We start from the raw sequence: 17,472 nt of genomic DNA on the forward strand, positions 1-17,472 counted from the left end.
TCCCATGATCTCTAGTTGATGCTTTGTAAATACAGAAGCCCAAATTTTCAGAGCTACATTGCAAAGTGCCGCACTTAGCAGAGATGTGTGTGTGCCACTGTCCAAAGCACTCTTGAGCTACTGATGCCACCTTCAGGGCTTCAGGAATGTCACTGATGGGACACCTGGAATGCCTCACTCCCTTCTTGGCTTTTCCAGGATTAATAACCTCAGGACAAGATTTTCCGTTAAGGGTTAAAACTGACACTCCTTTTAGCAGTAAGCATGAGGGCTATTTTTTCTTTTAAAAGAACTAAACAGTTAAAACTTAAGAAATGTTTGTTAATCATTCTAAGAGACAGTGACTTCCAAGTTCTTATTTTAGAAAAGTGGGACAGATTTCAGAGTGCCTGAGCCCACTGGTCCTGTTTGTCATTCTTATGCTCCCCAGTGACCTAGAATCTGTGCAAGGTGACAGACATGATCACCTGAGCCCCATCTCAGTTCTGGAGAGACTGATCAGAAAATTAAGAAAATTACATAGATGTCTTCCTTTGTTAACAAGAAAATCAAATTACTACCACCCTGCCATCCCCACCTGTTGGAGTTGCATGTTTGCCTCTGAACATCATTGGTATTACTAGAGCTACCATAGCAAAGCAGGAACAAATCTGCTTTCTATCTGTACGTGTTCTGACCATGGGCTTGTTATGCGGTCTTGATCATCTTCCTTTCTTTTTAGATCTTTTTCCTCATCTATAAAGTGGAACAGGGTGGGGAAATGGCCTAGTCATAGAGGTTGGTTTTCTTTGTTGTCTTAGGAGCTTATCCAGCTCTTGGTTCTAAATTCTAGCCTTAGGAGTTTTTGTAAGAGTTTGTATCTGACTAGTGGTTTCCTGAAGATTGACCAAGTCTCCACAAGGAGACTCCTTCAATGTAAATGGATAATTTGGTATGCGGGATACAGTGTTCCTCAGCTGTCAGCAGCTTGGTGGGCAACACTCGTATTTTCTTACATGTGAGGTAGTATCTGAGAATTTTGTTTCTGGACTATGTCATATCTATACTGACTCAAGGAATGAAGAATTTATAGGCACAGTGCAGCCTGGGCTTTGATAAATACAGTTCTCTATTTCCAAAGAGTCTTTCCTTTATGTTGGCTCCTCCTTTTGGTAGGATTCTACTTCATCTGTTCCCAGCACCTCCTGACATCATGGGGTCTCACAAGTGTGTTCCAGCAAAGAAATCAGTATCTGTCGTGTTGGTGACATAGTTGAAGGGAGGCTGGCTTACTTTCTCTTTGCTAAAGACACAGAAAACCCTATGCTGCTGTTTACTAAATAATCAACACCATCTTTTCAAAAAGTGTAGTTTGTACCAGGGTTTTTCCATCATGAACTTCTTAACTAGGTAAAGTTTGGCGATGCGGGGAGGGGGGGTATCAGGGATCGAACTCAGGACCTCACACTTGCCAGGCAGGCACAGAGCCACTGAGCTAAATCCCCAGCCCTAGGTAACCTTTTAATAAGTTGTTAAGTTTCCTTTTCTGCAATTATTTTTCTGTCTTAGTTTCCTCTAGAATGCAAAGAGAAAATTTTTCTCATTAATGTTCTTGTTTGCGTGTGCAAGTCTTGTTCATATATGGACAAATTCTACAGAATTTTGATCATAACATGAATATATATTTATATTCTGCTTTTTTCACTTAACATCATACCATAGCATTTATCCTATCTTGATGAATCATTCTGGGCTGAAAAATTAAAAGTTCATGATTTAAATTTAAGATGGTACAACTAAATAAGATTTAATATTTTCTCTAATAAAGTCAATCAAAATACATCTGTATTCCACACAGATCTCATCTAGGCTTGGCCTCCCAGGTATTTCTTACAAATACTGTGGTCTGACAGATCTAACAAGTTACTTAAAAAGCAAGAAGGGTTCTCCAGACACTCCACCTGTATTTTGAAGTCTGATTATTCCCCAGATGAAGTAATCCTGTGGTGGAGTCTTACATTACAGGAAGGGCCTGGTCAGTAGTGTTGCATTTACTGACAACCACACATCTGGACACAGGTTAGGGTGCCCTCACTGTGTTTGCTTCAGGCTTTTATCCTGAGGAATCCAGAAGCACTCATGGGTGTGTTAAGGGCTCCTCCTTGTAAGAGACAGCAGCTCACACTATGTCTGGAAGCTGGAGGAAGCCAGCAGGTATTCCAGCTATGTGCCACATGGCTCAGCTCCAGGCGGTCAGGGAGAGCAAGCAGCCACCTCCAGAAGAGGCGGAGACATGTCCCTCCGAGACAGAAACCAGCAGAAACCTGACTGAACCAGCCCCACCCGCCATGGCCTGGGGAGATTTCATTTATCTGTGCCTGTTCTTCTTTCTTGTCTGTTGCTCCTACTGCAGGATACACTCATCAAAAACAGCGCTTTTCCTTATTGCTCTATGCCCAGCACATGGCAGTTGTTGATCCAAAGTCTCCCCTTCCCAAGTCCTCAGAAGCAGCATTCATAAAAGGTCACCTTGGAGACTGACAGTTTTATCTCTGCTCAGGTTCTCACTCCCAGGAGTCAGCCCCCAACACTTTGCTGCTGGATTGCTGATGGGCACCCACCAGTGTATCTCATGAAAGCTGTCCTCTCCCTGTGTCCCTGCTTTTAGCAAGCAATACTACCTCTCCACAAGCTCTTCACACCAGGACACATGGTCACCAAGACCTGGCCATCCCACCTCGAGTTTGAGCCTTGACCCTATCTGTTTTTCTCTCTTCTGGATCTTGTCCTTTGTTCCACAGCTCCAAAAGACACACAAGTCTGCCTGCCCTTCAGCACACCCTCCATGCTGCAGGAGTCCAGACTGCCATTCAGCTGCTCTCTTCTTACACCTCCATATTAATTTGTTGAGGACACTGCTTCCTGGCATGGGCCTACCTGCCCTTCTACATCTGGCTCTTGTATCGGTCTCTCTCTCTCTCTCTCTCTCTCTCTCTCTCTCTCTCTCTCTCTCTGATACGTACATGCACACAAACAGAGAAGCACATACCCCAAGCCTAGGACCTTGTGTTCACCTCTATAACTGCAGTCATGCTCTGCAGTACAGCATTTGGTTGACAGACCACATATGTAACAGTCATCGCGTTACTCTGTCTCCCGGTGATGTCTTGTCTGTCTTAGTTTGTGTACACATGCTCTACAATGTATACAAACTCTGAACACACATTTCTCAGGATATCCAGAGTAGATGGGTAACTGTACTTGGTAACTCTGTTCTTCTTAAAAAAAAAAAAAAAAAAGAAGCTGTTTCATTTATATAAAATACTATCTTTTACAGGAAATACGTCTTAACAAGCTTCCCCAGATAAGTCTCCTCAGAATTGAAAAGAGGAGGCATTTAGAGAAGTTTAGCGTCTGGATTCTCTTAAAACATTACAAGTGGGGATAATTCAGACCTTGCTTCTGTCAAACATTTTAAAAATATTAAGTATACCAATTACTGAATGCTATAATATGATGCTGGCTAAAATTTACCTTGAATCCATTAACATGCCTTCACACTGAAGGTGACTTATTTAATTGAAATTAAGGGTCATATGAAGATGAAATATCATCAAGCACTCTAATGCATTAGAGAAGTAGCCATGTACAATTAACATGCTATTTACAAAACTTTTACTAACTTATCTAGTTAGTAAAAGAATTCTAAGGACCTGATCATGTAAAGATTTGAATGTCCATTAGTGTTCTTCAGGGATGCTATTCTATATAGCTTTCTGATTTACACTGTTTTTACCAATAGACTCCCAATCTCTGCTCAACTCAGTGAAGTTTTATAGTTTTATTGAGCTATTTGCATTGTGTATCATCCCAGGAACTGTTCAGTGGAAGCACATACAGTATGTATCTTTGCCCAGTGTCTCTGCGTGTGACTGTTCATTCTTCATGAGCTGCATTTCCACCTCTGTCCTCCACTGCTCCTTGTCTTGTGCCACCACACCATATGCTCTCCTGCTGCCTTAGAACTATGTTTCCAGCAGTCCTTCCACCTATACAACTGTCACCCCCTCCGTGATCTGGGGAATACATGCCAAACACCTTGTTTTAGGACCTCAGCCCTCCTCATCTGCTCTCAGCTTGCATCTGCATTTCAGATTCTGCATGAGACTTTTATGTTTCTCCATTTCTTTATTTGCAATTCCCTCTTTCTTCTCCACTCTCCATTCTTCTTGTTGTTTCCAGACAAAAGCATCTACATCCTCTGAGTAATTGCTTTGCGCTTTCTTCCTCTTTGAAGTCTTCTCTGCTTTCTTTGGTTCAGCAAAACACCACTCACTTTTGAAGTTTTATAATATGCCATAGGAGAGAATCAACGTTATGAGGAGTTTTACAGTGACACAGATTCAAATCTGCCAGTTGATGTGATGCTACAAAGTTTATTTTCCTCCTCTTTTCCTGGAGTTCTCCCTTCTGCAGCCCTCAGTCTTCCTGCTTATCCTAACTGATGTTCTTCCCTAGGCCTCACACACACACCTGCTATTCTGGGATTTCTAGTCGTAGTTACCCTGGGTTGCATACTTTTGGCCAGGGTCGCCGGGGGTGGGCGGCTGCTCCGCTGCTTTCCTCTTCATTATTGCTTCTAGTTCCAGAGGTTTCAGTCCATAGTCAGTGTGTCTTGTTGCTTGGAGCCCATGGCAGCACAGCAAAGCAGCTCACAGTTTGTAGAGGTTTCAGTCCATAGTTGGCTGGCTCCAAGGCAGGGTGGGATGGCAGAGGGGCGTCACAGAGGAGAAATAGTCTATAGCAAGCAAGCAGGTGAATGCCAACTCTATTCTTCTTTTGCAGAGAGAACTGTCCCTAATCAGTTCCTAGTGTCTGCCCCAGTACCTGCCATGTAGCAGAAAGTCTATAAATATTTGTCAAATGGATGCCTAAATTAATAGATCAAATTATTTCTTCCAAACATGCCCTGAGTTTCTTTGATTTAGTCTTTAATTGTTCACAGGGAACTGCACTCCTGAGATTGATGTGTCCCATTGAGGGCAAGCACCCTAGAGCATTAGGAGCATTAGATGGTGTCAGTTGCAAGAGAACAGAATTATCTTTCATTGCGTTGTAACAGTTTAATAGCTCTCTGAACTCTCATTTTACTTTGGTGTCACTCCATAAAGATTTACATGCTTGCATAGGCATTTATGTGGCACTTAGCATGCAGAATCTGTTCAACCAGCACGTGCGCTTCTGTGGTCTTTGCTTTTGGGGCCCGCACTTCATACCTACCCAGCATCTGTACTTGGTTTAATAGCTGTCCTTAAGCCTGAATGGGAGCCCTCTCTGCCGTGGCCCATCCCCTCCCACCGTTTCTCCCATGCTGACTCCTCCCTGTTTATCCTCCACATCCCAAATCCTACAATTTCCAGAATCTTCTTCATGTCAAAGACACTGACTATATATTGGAATACATATAGTTAAGATCTCATATTTCAGACCTTTGTCACTTGCCACCAGATTACTCCTCATTCTTTAATCGATTTTGAGAGTATTTTCACTTTTTATTGGAAATATTCTCCTTGAGCCCAAACATGTTCTTCCAGTACTCTGTGACCTTCCATGGTATTGGTGGTTCACTGCCTGAGACCCACATACAATCCTGCCACATGTTGAGAACAGGGCTGAGTCCTGCTAGGTTCGTGCCTTTTTGAGCCTTAGCGTCTAATGGTCATGTGAGCATTATCAGGTCATTACAAAAATAAGCACTGAGTTCAAGGTATGGTAAATGTGACCCAGCAAAGCCCTCCAAGCAGCAAGCATGTAGAAAATGAGGATTGTGCAAGGCCAAGGCAGCTGGCTCCGGTATAGGCACTCACTGAGGTGGGGATCACACACAGGAGGCAGGTCTGCCCTGGGCTTAAGGCCAACAGAAGAGGGCCCTGGGTGGCCACATCCCACAACATCCAGACCATGACACTCATCACAGCCACTATGAGTAATCACATTGAGTAGAGCCTGCAACAGGGCAGAGGACCATCTCTGGGCATTTCCTTACAGAGAAACCAGTCCCAGTTTTAAGCAGGGACGTGGCATGAGCTAACTGGTGTGTTGGAAAGGTCATCCAACTGCACTTTGGACAAGAGATTTAAAGGTGGTCCAGGACAATGGGGGATCAACCGGGAAGGAGAGACAGGGCATTTGGTTAGGTGGTGGAAGTGAAGTTGGAGAGAAGTGGATGGATCTCAGCTTTGTTGAGGAGGGTGAGTGAACCTGACTTGAGTGGGATGAGGAAGTTAGGGAAGACCAGGGAGACTACCTCAGGACTCCACTAACGCAGTATCATTACCTCCTCTGGAAAACAGTGGTTGTTTACTTGGTTCTACCTTGTTTACAGAATTTAAAGGAAGACCAACAAAAATTTGGAGAATGAGCCTCTCATTTCTGAATATCTCTATTCTCATCTCATCATGCTAGTTGAATGTGACTTTTGCCATCCCTGCCCACACGATAGCTTCTAAGGGTAGTTTTACATTTAGATTCACAAGTGAGTTATAGTTTTGTATTGTGAATTTAGATTGCTTCATCTGTCCATTTCGTTGCAGGCAGAATTTATTTCATAATGTGTATGATCGATATAAAAGGGTTATCTCAAACTTGCAGATACTTCTTTTAATGTAGCTCTAATTGATATTTGTATTTATTAATTTCCTAATGATTATCTCAGTGAAGTAAAACATTATAACCATCTGCCAACATCATGACCTGATAAGATCCCTGGGAGTGGTGAGGCCCCCAGATAGTGTGTCCCCTGCAGCATCCTCCCTAACAGGGAGCCGGTGTCCTTCTGCACTGAGGTCTGTGTCTGTGGGTGAGGGCAGAGCTTAGTGACTATGCCAGTAACCCTGTGTGTGCAGAGAAGGGTCTGGGGTGTGCCATCTAATAAGTGGCAACATGTAGTAAGCCAGCCCCAGACCAGTGGTGCTGAACCTATGGCACACGTGCTGCAGCAGGCTGTTTGTATCATTGAAAGCACTGTTATTGTCTTTTTCTTATAAGAGAAAAGATGGTAATATATGAGTTGTTTTTTCTAAACTAAAACCTCATTGTTCAGGTTTAATTGCAGTGTCAACACTTTGCAATAAATAAGTGTGTTTTGGGTTGCAATTTGGGCATTCAGTCTCTAAAAGGTTTGCCATCACTACCCTAGACCGTGTACTCCAAAGGATACCAATGCAAATAAGACTTGTCTCCTGTCCTCCCTCCAGGGGACCCAGTCTTATGTCCACAGTGCCCCACATGTACTATGTCATACCTTCTTCCTGCCTAGTAACAGGAGAAAGTATGCGGTAACTTTAAGAAACATTCCACAATATTCTTTCTGACATAAAAAATAAATGTCTCTTCTCTTAAAGTGTGACTCGCAGATAGCTAGAAATATTTTGGAATGACTTCTTTTTAAAGGCTTTTGTATAGCTGGAATTTTACTGGGTTCTGAGCAAAATTATGATGGTATGCATAATCTACCAGTGATTAACCTTGCGTGGGTGACTTGCTCTTGCTTCTTGATATTTTCAGATATTTTACAATGAGTATGTATTTATTTCTACAATTGAGAGGGGGGCCGCATAAATCAGTAAAATAATCAACTTGCAATCTAAGTTTCTGAATAGCCCTCATTAATATATTACATACAGATAAGGGCATAGTCATTTGACTTTTTGTAGGATACTTATAAATTTGTATAAAGCACAATTGTGACATTTTTGTCCCAGAATCATCTCAGTAACACTATTTTTTAAAGAGTCACTAGTCAGGAGAAGACATCAAATTTGTGAAGCTACCACCTGCATATCAGTGCAGCAGAACTTGTCTGCTTGGGTTGCAAAGTTCCTTGGGAGAATCTCTTCACAAGTTGCTATTACCTCTTGCCTCTGCCTGTGTTCCCTTGTAAGAACTGCTCAGATGTGGTTTAGTTCCTACAGACATAGACCCTTCAGACAGAGATAGTGCCTGGAAGGGTTTAAGATTTAAGTCTTAGGAAGCACATTACCAGTGATATAAAATATTCATTGACTCGTGAAGCACAGCGCAAACCCAGGGTGTCATGACTGACTTGTCTCACTTGATTTCCCCTGGAGACTGGCCTGCGACTGAAAAGTGGATGTTCATAGATTTTCAGAAGCCCTAAAGGAGAACTGGCTATAAAGAGTCCACTTGAGGGCCATTCTGTTTCTAGAACTGCCCCAAGACGCCTTTGCTCCTGGCTGCCCCCAGCAGAGGTTTCCATTTGAATTTGGGAAAACCTCCTCACCTAGAAATGTCCCCATTAGCCTAGCATTTGACTTGGAAGCAGAGTGGAATGTTGTTCTTTTTCAGAACTCTTCTTTGCTGCTCTTCCACAAAAATAAAACAGCAATATAGTCCTTTGTATCCATTACTTTCTGGCAAGGACACGTTATAGGTTAAAATTAGAAAACCCCACTCCTTCCATTCTTTTTCTTCCCTGTCTGCCCTGGGCTCAAGATCCTGTCGTATGACTCCTGGGGAAAGGTGATGAATCTTATGATTTAGTTAGAAATATTCTTTGGTTCTCATGCCAAGATTTTAATCACTGTGCTACTTGATAACGTTCTCAGAGGCTATTGAAATATGGCCATTCGAGCCTGATCCTGGAAGGCTACTCCACTTCATGTATTCCAGTTCTCCTAGTTTTGGCATATCAGACTAGTGTCCAGGCCCCTCCAAGAGGGCTCTGTGTGACTTGAGTAGCCTGATCCCCTCCATAAATGTCCAGTTTGCATTCTTTCACATTATTAAGAACCCACCACAGGCACCAAAACAGAACAGAAAGGGGCACAGGGCTGCAGCCAAAAAGCACAGACCTCTGCATGGCAAATAGACCCTGGGCAAACTCCTGCCTCTCGGGAGTTCCCCAACCTGGTGATAATCTTAAAGCTACTTCAGGCAGCATGGGACAGTTTTGTTCCGGGCCAACACTTGGGGAACTAGAAACCAGGCAAGAGGCAGCTTCTCCCTCCTTGACCAGATTAGCAAACAAATCTGGGGCCCAATTGTCCTCTCCATGTTGTACACAGCATGTTTTTAGGTGAAGGACTAACTATAAACATTCTGAAGACATGAACGCATGAGAAGGTGGACATTGTGTCCCCTTCCACCAGCTTCTATATGCTGATCCCATTGTCAGGGCCTTCCCTCTCTATCCCTGCTGCCCATATCCTCACAGCACTGGAGTGTGAGAACTCCCCACATATGACTCTGGGACTCTTTCCCTGAGTACTTGTGTGTGGAGGTTCGTAGCCTCATCCTCCCTTTGCCATGACCGGGGTGGTCCTGGCACACTGGGTATCTAGACAGCTTTTCATCAGTTGCTCATCAGCATGCTAATTGCTGTATGACTAATTATGCTCTGAATTCCAGTTGATTTTCTTAATGAGACAGCTGGGTTAATTATGTAATCGCATGATTACATTAGCCTAGAGTGCCCTGGCGAAAAGTAGCGTCTGCCGTGCTGTGATGTCATTGCCTCAGTGATGCTCACAAGGGATACATTCATCCCAGGACTGGTGGCAAGGGACAGCCTTGTCACCCGAAGAGCTCTCTGTGCAAACATGAACCCTGGGTTTATTAAGATGGGGCTTTTCAGTCCTTGCAATATGAGGCAAAGCCACTCACCACAAGCCCACCTGCCACCCTCCTATACACCTAGGCCCTGCCAGATCTGAAGCTTGGTTGTCACCCTCACCAATACTCTCAGAAGCCCAGCAGTGTGCTCTGGCCTCTTCCAGGCATGGCAGCACTTCCTGTCTAGCAATTTAGGGAATATCAAACCAGTGTGTGTGTTGCATTCCCCCAGTGACCAGAGTGAGTGAGTTCTAGGACAGTGTAGAGACAAGCCTGAGGCTGGCCCCAAACTTAGGTTTCACAGTACCTCATATGAATTATGTCACTCCTTTTTCCTGCCCTGAACTCTAAGGAGCGTCCAGTGTCACTGAGGAAATACGAGTATTACATCTTTCATTTCTTGCCCCTCTTTGCTCCAAGACAGGTAGAGCTCCTGGAGGGTAGCCCTGCCTACTGGCTCTATGCTCTACTTATTGTCAAAGGCCTTCTCTTCCCCTACCAGCACTCAGCCTTTGCCTTGTCTCCACTTATATTCTCCCTTAGGAGACTTCTAAACCTCATGTCTAAAGAAGAACAGCTGACACATGCCCCCAAGCCCTCCTGGGACAGTCGAGGGTGTCACCATTCATGCAGCTGCTTTGGCCGCATTTATAGGTGTCAGCCTGGATTTCTTTCTTCTCTCACACCTGAGAGGTAACCTGTCAGGAAGTCCTAGTGACCCAGCCTCCAGAAGATGTCCTATATCGCTTCAGCCACCACAGTCCTCATGCATGCAACTGTTACACCTCAGCTTGCACCTGCCACTGACTCCTTCACCCTCACCCTTAGCCTGGCAGCTAGACGGACTGTCCATGTCACTGGTCCACATACTACTCCTGCATGAACAATTTTGAATTTGTAATCCAAGTATATTCTTTTTTCTCCATATGACATGTATGTGTAATTATAGTAGTGTATTAAGTAATTGTATGTCAATCTAAAAATAGAATGAAAGGTAGTGATGAAGAATAAAACTGAAGCTAGGAATTTGGCTCAGTAGTTCCACCGCCTCCCTGGCAAGCACAAAGTTCTGAGTTCGTTCCCCAGAACCAAAAAAAAAAGAAGAAGAAAAATAAATTTTATTAACAATCTAAGACAACCTTTTGCTTTCTTAAAAATTAGGCATGAGGGCCGGGGATTTAGCTCAGTGGTTCTGCTGCCTGCCTTTCAAGCACAATGACCGGAGTTCGATCCCCGGTACCAAAAAGAAAAAAAAGATTAGGCATGCATGCACACATGGGATAACAGTACTGAGGACAGGACCTCAGGCGTGCTAATCAAGTAGTATGTTACTGAGCTATGCCTCCAGACCCTCAAATTATATTTGAAGTCAACTGTGTTGATACATAATTAATATGCAATAAAACATACCCATCTCAATGTACAGTTTGGTAATGTGGCCACCCTCTCAGTCAAGATACATGACAATTCTGTCACCTTCAAGTTCCCTTACAATCCTAAACCCCAGTAACCAATTATCATTTTTTGTTACTTAGGTAAGATTTGTCATTTCTGCAGTTTCACATAAATGAAATTACTCTGTATAGAGAGGTGTTCCTCAAACCAGGATGGGTCACATCCTAGTAAACCCATCACAATTGAAATCTTGTAAGTTGAAAATGGATTGAATACACGTACTAAGCTGCTGAGCATCAGAGTTCACCAACACAGTGTGCTGGAGTCTTGGTTGTGCCCCATCACTTGGCATCCTGCAGCTCATACTCTGTAGCATAGGAAAGGGTTTCATAGAACATCATTAGCCTGGAAAAAAGATTAAAATTCAAAATTTGCAGTACAGTTTCTATTAAATGCATAATACTTTTGTACCACTGTAAAGTAAAAAAGTAAATTGAACTGTTGTGGGTCAGGACTCTGCTCTCAGATGTGGCTTGCTTTCACTTTGCGCAGTGCTTATGTATTCATCTGTGTTGTTGGTGTCCATGGTCCGTCTGTGGTTGTTGCTGAATGGTATTCCACTGTCTGGATATGTAACAATTTTCTTATCCATTCACCACTTGCTTGACTTTTGGCTTTTTTCCAGTTTATGGTTATTAAGAATAAGCCTACTGTAAGTGGTTGTTGGAATGGTATTCCACTGTCTGGATATGTAACAATTTTCTTATCCATTCACCACTTGCTTGACTTTTGGCTTTTTTCCAGTTTATGGTTATTAAGAATAAGCCTACTGTAAACATTCAGATGGTTGTTTCGTGAATGTATGTTTTCATATCTTTTAGGTAAATACGTAAGAGTAGGATTGCTGGGTCGGGGGTAGCTACACATTTAACTTGGTGAGAAATGCCACACTGTTTTCAAAGTGGTTGTAATCATTTTATCCCTCCACAAGAAACAGGAGAGTTCTAGTTGTTCCACATCTTCTCCATCATTTGGTATTATATACTTTCAGACATTCTGGTGAGTGTATCATTTATTTCATTCTTATTTTAATTTGTGTTTTTCTAACAACCAGTAATACTGAATGTTTTTCATGTGATTTTTGGCCATTCATAGATCTTCATTTATAACATCTTCACTTTTCTGACCATTTTTTAAATGGGTTGTTTGTCTTATTATTCAGGTAAAAATTTTTTTGTATATTCTGCCTAAAAATTTGTTGTTAAGTGTATTCATTGCATAACTGGACATGGTGGTGGCACATGCCTGTATTCTCAGCACCCAGGAGGCTGAGGCAAGAGGATTGCCTCAAGTTCAAGGCCAGCCTGGGTGGGCTACATAGTGAGTTCAAGACCATCTTGGACTACATAGCAAGACCCTGTCTCAAAGAGAAATTTTCTGTTTGCTTGCTTGCTTCTTGCTTGTCCAATTTTTCCCCTTTTTTGCATCTCCCTCTCCCTCTCCCCTCTCTCTCCACTCTCCCCTCTCCCTCCCTTTAACCAGTTTGGCTAGAGGCTAATCAATTTCAATGATTTTGTTTTTGGAATCTTCCTTTCTTTGCACTGATTTTTCTCTTTTTTTTTTTTCCCTATGTTTTCTGTCTTATTGCTTTATTATTGTTTTATTCCATTTGTTAATTTCTCCTTACTTTGGGTTTAATTTTCTTTTTTTATTTTCTTAAAAGTGGAGGTTAGGACATTTGTATATATGTTCCATTATGATCAGATTTTCCTTGTATGCCTTTTGTTCTGTTAAGTTTATTAACGTTTGTTTTATAGTTCTGTGTATGCTCTCTGCTGATGAACAATCCCTGTGTACTGTGTGGGAATGATGCTCTGTGGTTCAGTAGGGTGTTCTATAAGAGTCAGGTCAGGTTGGTCTGCAGTGTTCTTCAAATCTTTTGTGTCCATATGATTTTATACATAATTGTGCTAGTCAAAAGAAGAGAGTTTTGAAATCCTTAACCATTATTGTAGATTTTTATTTTTGTTCATTCAGGTTTTGACTCATACTCTGAAGCCTTGTTTTTAGATTTGTTATATCTTCTCAGTGATTTGGTGGTTTTAAGTTTATACAGTGGTGTCTTCATTCATGATGTATGTCCTAAAGCTTGTCTGATTTCATTATAAGCTCTCCAGCTTTCTTTTCATTAGTGTTTTCACATTATATCTTTTTCTGTCCTTTTATTATTAATCTAGCTGGGTCCATATATTTGTGTTTCTTGTAAATAGTTATGTCCTGCTTTTTTAATCCAGTCTGATAGTCTGGCACATAACTGGAATGTTAGATCATTTACATTTAATGTTTTCATGCACAAGGTTAGGTTTAAATCTACTATCTTACTACTTGTTAGTGTGTATCATCTCACTGTTTCTGTTTGTCTCATCTATTTTTCTTGTTTTCCTGCTTTCTTTTAAGTACTTTTCATTTTATCTCAATTGTCTTATTAGCTGTAATTCTAATTTTAATGGCTACTTTGGGGTGTAAAGTAGGCATCTTTAACTTACTATAGTATTTCTTCAACTCATTTTACCACTTTACATACAACATGAGTTTTGTAGCATACTTTATTTGTTCCATCTTATTCCTTGTCGGTAATTATTCCTTTTACTTCCTTCTGTATAACAGTCCCTCCAATACATTGTTACTACTTTAGTTTTTTTGTTTTTGGGGGTGTTTTTGTTGTTGTTGGTTTTTTTTTGTACCTGGGGTCGAACTCTGGACCTTGTACTTGCGAGGCAGGTGATGGGACCACTGAGCTAAATCCCTGGCCCTACTACTTTACTTTAAATAGTCAACTATCTTTTACTTCTATAAAAAATAAGAAAACAGCATTTTTTTACCCATATGTTCGCTATTTCCATTATATATGCTTTTATGTGGGTCCACGTTCCTAGCATAATTTTCTTTCATTCTATAGAATTTTCTTTAACAGTTTTTATTGTCTAGAGGCACTAGCAATGAATTCTGTCGGTGTTCATCTGGAAAACACTATCTTGCCCTCATTTTTAAAAGATACAAAAGGACATTTTTATTGGATATAAGATTGCACAATGATTTTTGGTTTTTCTGTCTTAGGACTATGTCTGACACATCTCCAGTCATCTTGTCTTTCTCCCTCTAAATACAATTAATCTTCTCTACCTTTTAAGATTCCAAGGTTTTTTTTGTTTTTGTTTTTGTTTTGTTTTGTTTTTTGGTACCGGGGATTGAACTTGGGTCCTTGCGCTTGCAAGGCAGGCCACCAAACCGCTGAGCTAAATCCCCGGCCCAAGATTCCAAGTTTTTGTTCTTGTTTTCAGTAAGTTGATGATGCTTGTTGGTATTCAATCTTTGCTTGCTTCTGTTTAGAGTTTCTATAACTGTCTTTTAATTTACTGGGTTTTTTTTTTTAATTGTGCTTCAGTACCAAATCTATTAAGCCCATTTAGTGATTTCATTTTAGATTTTGTATTTTAAGTTTTAGAATTCAATTTCACTGTTCTTTTTCCTATTTCTGCCCTTATAGTGTTCATATTTTTATTTAACTCCTTGAACACGTTTATAACTGTTTTAGTCTTGGTCTACTAATTCCATTCTTTCTTGTCATTTCTGGTTCTGTTTTTAAGAACTGATCATATCCCCCCACCCCACCACTTTTTTGCTTCTTTGCAAGTCTAGTAACTTTTGATAGGATGTTTGACTTTATGAATGTTGCCTGTCTGGATTTTATTGCCTTTCTTAGGAATCTTGAAGTTTGTTTGGGTAGGCAATTAAATTAATTGTAGATTAGCATGATCATTCTGAGGCATGTTTATAGTTTCTTGTGATGATTCTAGACTATCCTGTACTCTAAGATTAATTTAGCCCTCTACCATAGAGAGGCAAGCCCTCGTGTCTCTACTGAGTGTCCTTGCTCTTCAGCAAGTCTCTTCTTCCTGGCTGGTTGGCACTCAGCAGTCTTCCTACCCTCAGATTCTGGGAATTGTTCAACTCCACCCTCCTCTGTACTGTGGTTCTTCTTGCAGCCTTATGGAGTTTCACATTTGGCATGTACACTGTAGCTTTATGGCTGTACATGTCCCTCCTTTTCAGTATTCTGCTCTGAAAATTCCGATGTTGTAGCTCCTAGTCTTGTGATCTCTGTTGCCTCATCTAGGAAGGTCATCCTGTATTCTGCTTATTCCCCCTTCCCAATGCAGCTGTCCAGAAGGTGCTTTCTGGCACAAAGTCAGGTGATCTGAGAGCTTCCCAAGTGTGTTTCCCTTCACTTAGGGATCAAGTCCTGCCCTGCCAGTCATCCCGTGTCTATAAACTGTTATGTTTTGCCTGGTGTTGTAATTGTTTATGGCCAAAGAGCAAGTCCAGTACCAGAGCACCTGTCTTGGACAGAAACAAAAGTCTCCAAGTTGTGCTAATTGTGATGCTTGGTTTTAGTTGTCGTTTTAAATGGCTGGAAACCAAGTGCAATAGCACGTACCTGTAATGCCAGCCCTCTGGGAGGTTGCGGTAGAAGATCACAAGTTTGAGCCCAGCTTAGGCAATTTAGCAACTTAGTAAGATCTCGTCTCAAAATTTTTAAAAAAGGACTCGGGGTATAGCTGAATGTGAAGGCCTTGAGTTCAATCCCCAGTACCATGAAAAGAAAAGGGGAAAAAAAAGGGCTGGAAAAGATAACTCACAAAGATAAATAGATCCAAATCAAAGAAGTACATTAATGGTTCTCTTTACAAAAAGGATTCATATTTTTGAAACCTGTATTGTAGGTAGGAGAGGATATTTGTTGAAACTCAACTAGTAAATTTTCATTTTCCCTGATGTTTAGTTTTTCTTGCTAACTAGTCATAAGCTATTACATTAACAAATAGTTTGAAACTTGATTTGCTAAATGATAATGATGATTTACTGAGAGTACTGGCAGTTTTCTAAGTTAATCCTCAAGATGTAGACACAAATATTGCACCAAATTCACAGATGAAGAAACTAAGGTACACAGAAGATAATTGATTTGTCTGCCAACAGTAAGTGGCAGCCCTGGGATTTGAACACACATAGTCTGGCCCACATACTGGCTTTTTAAACCATGCTCCCTCTTATATGATATTGGGCATTGAGACAGTTTAATAGAGGTTTTTACCTTTTCCCCTTCGTGTGTGTGTGTGTGTGTGTGTGTGTGTGTGTGTGTGTGTGTGTGTTGAAGGGAACATAGCCAAATATTCATTTTTAAACTCTGTCACCATACAATGAGTTTTTTTAAAGAAGTAGTTTTTTCCTCACTATGTTTTAAAGTATCACATTTACTTCAAAGGCATAGATTATGTGTTTATCTTTTCAAAAATGTCTGTCAGACAACAGATCACTGATATGACAACCATTTGCAATCAAAGAACAGGGTAGCTAATTTGGAACACTTATCTTTTATTAAAGAAAATTGTGGGGCTCATCTTTAAACTTAAAACTCTTAAATACCTTGGCTAGTAGAAAACCAGCAAACTGTCTGGTGTTTTACAGTATTGGAATTTCTTTTGCCTTAGTGACTTGTCTTATAAGAGAACCCTGTGCTTCTCGTGATTTCCCAAGGCTTGGTCCATTTCAGGCATTGTATTTTCAGCTCTAGAATTCAATTTGATTCTCCTTTACATCTTCTGTTTCTCTCCTCTCCTTATTATGTTCATATTTCTTTTCTTTTCTTTTCTTTTCTTATTGCAAATTGAGCCCAGGGCCTTCACACTGAGTCATATTCCCCAACACTTCTTTCTGTTTGTTTGTTTGTTTGTTTGTTTGTTTGTTTGTGTTTGTTTGTTTGTTTGTTTTTATCTTGAAACAGAGTCTCACCAAGTTACCAGGCTGGCCTGGAACTAGTGATCCTCCTGCCTTAGCCTCCAAGAGTGCTAAGGTTATAGGAGTGTGCCACCATGCATATTGTTCTTTAAATCCTGGAGGTCAGGCCTCCTTTGTGACCACTTTTCCTTTACCAGCTGCCTCTCTTCACTGCAGCCACCTGCCTTCTCTGTGCCTTGAACATGCCATGTTTTCACTCAGCTCAGGCCCTTTGCACTGGCTGCTGCTGCTGCATAGAGCAAATGACTCTGCTCACCACCCAGCTCCCTGTCCCAGGGGACCTCCAGAGCCTTCCCTGTTAATTTGTCTCAGGGATCCACCCCTTCTTCCTGGGACTCTTGAGTCTGTGCACCCTGTTTTTTCTCTGCCCACTCAGCAGTACTTGAAGATAATTGTCTTGTTGGTATTTGCTTCCTGTCTCTCTCAGTTCACTAAAGCTTTTATAGAGCTACACCACCAGTCCATGACAAGCCTTTGCCAGTAGATTTTGTCCTGTCCACTCCCATGTTGTCTCAGTACCTGGAATGGCCCTGATGTCAGAACATGCACATCAGCCTCCAGCTGAACTATTCTTTGGGCCATGCCTGTTACTCCCTGCTCCTTGCT

At 41.4% G+C, this 17,472-nt stretch overlaps 1 protein-coding gene across 2 annotated transcripts in view; it reads left to right on the forward strand.

The window, feature by feature from the left end:
* Positions 1–17,472, forward strand: part of Cux1 (cut like homeobox 1) — a 353,130-nt gene that overhangs the window by 194,626 nt on the left and 141,032 nt on the right. The window lies entirely within an intron of this gene.

Source organism: Fukomys damarensis, unplaced genomic scaffold (genome assembly GCF_012274545.1).
Source record: "Fukomys damarensis isolate Sample0158 unplaced genomic scaffold, DMR_v1.0_HiC HiC_scaffold_17, whole genome shotgun sequence".
Lineage (NCBI taxonomy): Eukaryota > Metazoa > Chordata > Mammalia > Rodentia > Bathyergidae > Fukomys > Fukomys damarensis.